The sequence below is a fragment of the Aythya ferina genome (genome assembly GCF_964211825.1).
Source record: "Aythya ferina genome assembly, contig: HAP1_SCAFFOLD_47, whole genome shotgun sequence".
Classification (NCBI taxonomy): Eukaryota; Metazoa; Chordata; class Aves; order Anseriformes; family Anatidae; genus Aythya; species Aythya ferina.
Window position 1 is genome coordinate 949654 of NW_028181456.1, and position 7847 is coordinate 957500.

The window sequence follows — 7847 nt, forward strand, 5'->3', positions numbered from 1 at the left end:
AAGGGGAATAAGGATTTCAGGGTAAGGGGATCAAGGTTGTGGGAATAAAAATGTTGTTTTTGCGCAGTTACATCCTGTAGAGGGAAGGAAGGTGGTATTGAGATATGCTTGCAGTGATAAGACAGCTTAACAGTGTGAAATGAGTTCATCTGATTCGTGTCAATATGGAACAATGCTAGGGCCGCATGATATGATGAAAAGTCTGAGAAAACCAGAGTGGTTAATATATATAGTTCTTGAATCTTGCAAAGGAATGGTCCAGCAATTCGGGTCAATAGGGGATAAGAGAACAAAGGGGTTTCAGAATAACTGCTAACTATTACAACTGTTGCATGGGACACTATGCAAGTGTCTGCCATCCAGCCAAGATGGACAAAGGAGATGGACAAGAGAAAAGCCTGGGAGGAAGACTACGAGCCTTCAGTACGAGCGGCCCCCAGAGGGACCACCGGAGACTGATAACGCCTGCACCAGTGGGAGGGTTTGGATTCTGGGAACTAATTAGAATAACCCTGCCTTTTGTAGAAGTAGTAATGAATATGTATTAGCCTAGCAGCATAAAAACCAGCCGCCTAATGTAACTTGTGTGTGTCTTGGTGGAGCAGAGACTCCTGGCGCACCCAGCGCTGCTTGCTTACCTCTATTCATTTAATAAATTGTAAATTTCAATTGCAATCCTATTTGGGACCCAGTCATTTATTACAAGTGGGCTCTCGTCCGGGAGGGCTTTGGTTCCTGATTTCTGGTTTGATCTAGGAGAGGCACCCCCACCATTTGGTGGCTGCTGTTTGAGTCAGGTCGGAACTAATGGCATCTTAAACCTGAATAAAGGTAAGCAAAGTTTCTGATTCTTTTTTTCAGCTCCCTTGCCAGCTGCAGCACTATATTTTGCCCATAATTGTGTGTGTGAAGATCCGAACGAAGATGACGGAGTCGTAAGCATTTAAAGCGTATACCGTTCGGTTGGGTGGGGTTCGGTTGCCTGTGTGTGTAAGAGTGTGACTGAGATGGAACTTAGTTCTGAAGCGATTGTGGAGGTCTTCTAACCGCGGTTCCAATCTCCCGTGAGGGACTTGGCCGGTGAAGGACCGAAGGGATTCCTATAGGATTTGTGGGTGTGTGATAGGTCCTCGACCCCCTGCAAGACACTCTTACTAAGGTAACCAAGGGCTATGGGAATTGCCATAGTAAAATTCCTAGATGGGTCAGACAAAATCAAAGACCAGAGACCAGAAGAAAGGGAGCAAATTACCAGTGTTTCCTCAGGTGAAGAGGTGCCTGAAGCCCCATCCTATCTAGCCTGCACACAATTATCTGAGAATGAAAGCTGCTTTCCAGTAATTCAGAAAGCCAAGTTACGTCTCAGCCTTGAGCATCTCGGGCTTTTGGGCCTGTCTGTAACATTTGGCACCAGCACTAATACTTTTTTTGGCATATGTTTAGCGTTTGGGGCCTGTGTCTGGGATTTGGGCCCTGTCTCGAACCACTGGGGCTTTGTCCTGGGTTTTGGAGCCTGCCTCTAGAGTTCAGGGCCTGTGATTAGGCTTTTGGGGTCTGTGTCTGGGGGCCGGTATCTGGGGGCAAGGGGGGAGCTGCTTGTAGACCCTTGGGGCCGGCATTGAGGGGGTTGGGAGCTGACTCTACACCTTTGGGGCCTGCTTCTGGGGGCGGGGGGGGGGTTGAGACCAGCATCTGGGGGAGGGGTGGGAGCTCTTTGTATTCCTTTGGAGCCTGTGTCGGGGGGCGGGGGGGGGGGGGGGGGAAGGGGAGGGTTGGTTGGGAGGTGCTTGTACACTGTTGGAGCCTGGGTTGAGGGAGGAGGTTTGGAGCTGCTTCTACACCTTTGGGCCTGGCATCGGGGGTAGGGGGTTGGGTGCTGGTTGTAGGGGCCTGTGTTTGGGGGGGGGGGCTTGGGACCTGCGTCTGGGGGAGGGGTGGGAGCTGCTTGTACACCTTTGGGGCCTGCATGTGTGGGGGGTCAGGGCCTGTGTCTAGCGGGCCGGGAACTGCTTGTACAATGTAGGAATCTGTTTCTGCAGGGTGGCTGGGAGCTGTTTGTACAACTTTGGGGCCAGCATCTGGGGGTGGCTGGGAGCTGCCTGTACACTGTAGGGGCCTGTGTTTGTGGGGGGCTTGGGGGCCTCCCTCGGGGGGGGGGGGGGAGGGTTGGGAGCTGCTTGTATAGGGTAGGGGGCCTGCCTGGCAGGGGTTGGGAGCTGCTTGTAGAATTTGGGTCGCTGTGTCTGGGGGGGCGGTTGGGGCCTGTGTCTCAGGGGTGTTGGGAACTGGTTGTACACCTTTGGGTCCTGTCTCTGGGGGGGGAGCTACTTGTACACTTTTGGGGTCTGTATTTGAGGGGGGTTGGGAGCTGCTTGTGCACTTTTGGACCTATGTTTAGGCTGGTTGGGAGTTGCTCATGCATTCTAGGTGCCTCCCTTTTGAGAAGGGTTGGGGCCTGCATCTGTGGGTGGTTGGGAGCTGCTTGTACACTATAGGGGCCATGGTCTTGGAGGGGGGTCTGGGCTGTTTATACACCTCTGTGGCCTGTGTTTGGGGGGGGGGGTGGGCCTGTGCCTGGGGGAGTTGGGAGGTGCTTGTTCACTCTAGGAGCCTCCATTTGGGGGTCTTTGGGGCCTCCCTTTGAGGGGGAGGGAGTTGGGAGTTGGTTGTACACCTCCGCATCCCATGTCTTGGGGAGGGGGGGGGGGAGTGGGACCGGTCTCTGAAGGGGCGGGTTGTGAGCTGCTTGTACACCTGTGTCGGGGGGGAGGGTAGGGGGGATGGTGGGGGGCGGGCCCGGGTCGTGGGCCAGTGTCTGGGTGGAGTCCAGTTCTTGGGAGGGGGTGGTGGGGTAGGAGCTGCTTGTGGGCAGTTGGGGTCTGCATCTGGGTGTGGTTGGTGCCTGCTTCTGTTGGCAGTTTGGGGCCTGCTTGTAGACTTGTGCAGCCTGGGTTTGGGGGCTTTTCTGTAACGTTTGGGGCCTGCATTTTTGCTTTGGGATGCATCTTGAGCTTTTGAGGCCTAGCAGTAGCATTTGGGGCCTGCATCTGGGGCTTTTCTGTAGCATTTTGGTTGCGTATTTGTGATTTGGGGCCTGTATCGTGGGTTTTGCCTTTTTTGTAGTTTCCATCTTTGTGTGTGTGTGTTTCGTTGTTGGTTGTCTGGGGTTAGGGGCAGGTTGGGGTTTGGATTAAAGTCAGTGTCATTAGCGTTAGGGGGTTGATAATAAGGGTTAGGGTTGTGGTTAGAGTTGTTAGGTTTAAGGGGAATAAGGATTTCAGGGTAAGGGGATCAAGGTTGTGGGAATAAAAATGTTGTTTTTGCGCAGTTACATCCTGTAGAGGGAAGGAAGGTGGTATTGAGATATGCTTGCAGTGATAAGACAGCTTAACAGTGTGAAATGAGTTCATCTGATTCGTGTCAATATGGAACAATGCTAGGGCCGCATGATATGATGAAAAGTCTGAGAAAACCAGAGTGGTTAATATATATAGTTCTTGAATCTTGCAAAGGAATGGTCCAGCAATTCGGGTCAATAGGGGATAAGAGAACAAAGGGGTTTCAGAATAACTGCTAACTATTACAACTGTTGCATGGGACACTATGCAAGTGTCTGCCATCCAGCCAAGATGGACAAAGGAGATGGACAAGAGAAAAGCCTGGGAGGAAGACTACGAGCCTTCAGTACGAGCGGCCCCCAGAGGGACCACCGGAGACTGATAACGCCTGCACCAGTGGGAGGGTTTGGATTCTGGGAACTAATTAGAATAACCCTGCCTTTTGTAGAAGTAGTAATGAATATGTATTAGCCTAGCAGCATAAAAACCAGCCGCCTAATGTAACTTGTGTGTGTCTTGGTGGAGCAGAGACTCCTGGCGCACCCAGCGCTGCTTGCTTACCTCTATTCATTTAATAAATTGTAAATTTCAATTGCAATCCTATTTGGGACCCAGTCATTTATTACAAGTGGGCTCTCGTCCGGGAGGGCTTTGGTTCCTGATTTCTGGTTTGATCTAGGAGAGGCACCCCCACCATTTGGTGGCTGCTGTTTGAGTCAGGTCGGAACTAATGGCATCTTAAACCTGAATAAAGGTAAGCAAAGTTTCTGATTCTTTTTTTCAGCTCCCTTGCCAGCTGCAGCACTATATTTTGCCCATAATTGTGTGTGTGAAGATCCGAACGAAGATGACGGAGTCGTAAGCATTTAAAGCGTATACCGTTCGGTTGGGTGGGGTTCGGTTGCCTGTGTGTGTAAGAGTGTGACTGAGATGGAACTTAGTTCTGAAGCGATTGTGGAGGTCTTCTAACCGCGGTTCCAATCTCCCGTGAGGGACTTGGCCGGTGAAGGACCGAAGGGATTCCTATAGGATTTGTGGGTGTGTGATAGGTCCTCGACCCCCTGCAAGACACTCTTACTAAGGTAACCAAGGGCTATGGGAATTGCCATAGTAAAATTCCTAGATGGGTCAGACAAAATCAAAGACCAGAGACCAGAAGAAAGGGAGCAAATTACCAGTGTTTCCTCAGGTGAAGAGGTGCCTGAAGCCCCATCCTATCTAGCCTGCACACAATTATCTGAGAATGAAAGCTGCTTTCCAGTAATTCAGAAAGCCAAGTTACGTCTCAGCCTTGAGCATCTCGGGCTTTTGGGCCTGTCTGTAACATTTGGCACCAGCACTAATACTTTTTTTGGCATATGTTTAGCGTTTGGGGCCTGTGTCTGGGATTTGGGCCCTGTCTCGAACCACTGGGGCTTTGTCCTGGGTTTTGGAGCCTGCCTCTAGAGTTCAGGGCCTGTGATTAGGCTTTTGGGGTCTGTGTCTGGGGGCCGGTATCTGGGGGCAAGGGGGGAGCTGCTTGTAGACCCTTGGGGCCGGCATTGAGGGGGTTGGGAGCTGACTCTACACCTTTGGGGCCTGCTTCTGGGGGCGGGGGGGGGGTTGAGACCAGCATCTGGGGGAGGGGTGGGAGCTCTTTGTATTCCTTTGGAGCCTGTGTCGGGGGGCGGGGGGGGGGGGGGGGGAAGGGGAGGGTTGGTTGGGAGGTGCTTGTACACTGTTGGAGCCTGGGTTGAGGGAGGAGGTTTGGAGCTGCTTCTACACCTTTGGGCCTGGCATCGGGGGTAGGGGGTTGGGTGCTGGTTGTAGGGGCCTGTGTTTGGGGGGGGGGGCTTGGGACCTGCGTCTGGGGGAGGGGTGGGAGCTGCTTGTACACCTTTGGGGCCTGCATGTGTGGGGGGTCAGGGCCTGTGTCTAGCGGGCCGGGAACTGCTTGTACAATGTAGGAATCTGTTTCTGCAGGGTGGCTGGGAGCTGTTTGTACAACTTTGGGGCCAGCATCTGGGGGTGGCTGGGAGCTGCCTGTACACTGTAGGGGCCTGTGTTTGTGGGGGGCTTGGGGGCCTCCCTCGGGGGGGGGGGGGGAGGGTTGGGAGCTGCTTGTATAGGGTAGGGGGCCTGCCTGGCAGGGGTTGGGAGCTGCTTGTAGAATTTGGGTCGCTGTGTCTGGGGGGGCGGTTGGGGCCTGTGTCTCAGGGGTGTTGGGAACTGGTTGTACACCTTTGGGTCCTGTCTCTGGGGGGGGAGCTACTTGTACACTTTTGGGGTCTGTATTTGAGGGGGGTTGGGAGCTGCTTGTGCACTTTTGGACCTATGTTTAGGCTGGTTGGGAGTTGCTCATGCATTCTAGGTGCCTCCCTTTTGAGAAGGGTTGGGGCCTGCATCTGTGGGTGGTTGGGAGCTGCTTGTACACTATAGGGGCCATGGTCTTGGAGGGGGGTCTGGGCTGTTTATACACCTCTGTGGCCTGTGTTTGGGGGGGGGGGTGGGCCTGTGCCTGGGGGAGTTGGGAGGTGCTTGTTCACTCTAGGAGCCTCCATTTGGGGGTCTTTGGGGCCTCCCTTTGAGGGGGAGGGAGTTGGGAGTTGGTTGTACACCTCCGCATCCCATGTCTTGGGGAGGGGGGGGGGGAGTGGGACCGGTCTCTGAAGGGGCGGGTTGTGAGCTGCTTGTACACCTGTGTCGGGGGGGAGGGTAGGGGGGATGGTGGGGGGCGGGCCCGGGTCGTGGGCCAGTGTCTGGGTGGAGTCCAGTTCTTGGGAGGGGGTGGTGGGGTAGGAGCTGCTTGTGGGCAGTTGGGGTCTGCATCTGGGTGTGGTTGGTGCCTGCTTCTGTTGGCAGTTTGGGGCCTGCTTGTAGACTTGTGCAGCCTGGGTTTGGGGGCTTTTCTGTAACGTTTGGGGCCTGCATTTTTGCTTTGGGATGCATCTTGAGCTTTTGAGGCCTAGCAGTAGCATTTGGGGCCTGCATCTGGGGCTTTTCTGTAGCATTTTGGTTGCGTATTTGTGATTTGGGGCCTGTATCGTGGGTTTTGCCTTTTTTGTAGTTTCCATCTTTGTGTGTGTGTGTTTCGTTGTTGGTTGTCTGGGGTTAGGGGCAGGTTGGGGTTTGGATTAAAGTCAGTGTCATTAGCGTTAGGGGGTTGATAATAAGGGTTAGGGTTGTGGTTAGAGTTGTTAGGTTTAAGGGGAATAAGGATTTCAGGGTAAGGGGATCAAGGTTGTGGGAATAAAAATGTTGTTTTTGCGCAGTTACATCCTGTAGAGGGAAGGAAGGTGGTATTGAGATATGCTTGCAGTGATAAGACAGCTTAACAGTGTGAAATGAGTTCATCTGATTCGTGTCAATATGGAACAATGCTAGGGCCGCATGATATGATGAAAAGTCTGAGAAAACCAGAGTGGTTAATATATATAGTTCTTGAATCTTGCAAAGGAATGGTCCAGCAATTCGGGTCAATAGGGGATAAGAGAACAAAGGGGTTTCAGAATAACTGCTAACTATTACAACTGTTGCATGGGACACTATGCAAGTGTCTGCCATCCAGCCAAGATGGACAAAGGAGATGGACAAGAGAAAAGCCTGGGAGGAAGACTACGAGCCTTCAGTACGAGCGGCCCCCAGAGGGACCACCGGAGACTGATAACGCCTGCACCAGTGGGAGGGTTTGGATTCTGGGAACTAATTAGAATAACCCTGCCTTTTGTAGAAGTAGTAATGAATATGTATTAGCCTAGCAGCATAAAAACCAGCCGCCTAATGTAACTTGTGTGTGTCTTGGTGGAGCAGAGACTCCTGGCGCACCCAGCGCTGCTTGCTTACCTCTATTCATTTAATAAATTGTAAATTTCAATTGCAATCCTATTTGGGACCCAGTCATTTATTACAAGTGGGCTCTCGTCCGGGAGGGCTTTGGTTCCTGATTTCTGGTTTGATCTAGGAGAGGCACCCCCACCATTTGGTGGCTGCTGTTTGAGTCAGGTCGGAACTAATGGCATCTTAAACCTGAATAAAGGTAAGCAAAGTTTCTGATTCTTTTTTTCAGCTCCCTTGCCAGCTGCAGCACTATATTTTGCCCATAATTGTGTGTGTGAAGATCCGAACGAAGATGACGGAGTCGTAAGCATTTAAAGCGTATACCGTTCGGTTGGGTGGGGTTCGGTTGCCTGTGTGTGTAAGAGTGTGACTGAGATGGAACTTAGTTCTGAAGCGATTGTGGAGGTCTTCTAACCGCGGTTCCAATCTCCCGTGAGGGACTTGGCCGGTGAAGGACCGAAGGGATTCCTATAGGATTTGTGGGTGTGTGATAGGTCCTCGACCCCCTGCAAGACACTCTTACTAAGGTAACCAAGGGCTGTGGGAATTGCCAGAGTAAAATTCCTAGATGGGTCAGACAAAATCAAAGACCAGAGACCAGAAGAAAGGGAGCAAATTACCAGTCATACCACCAGAAAGTCCATTAGGAATAACGATTCGAAATTGGAATGATAGGGACCCCAGAAAAGGAAA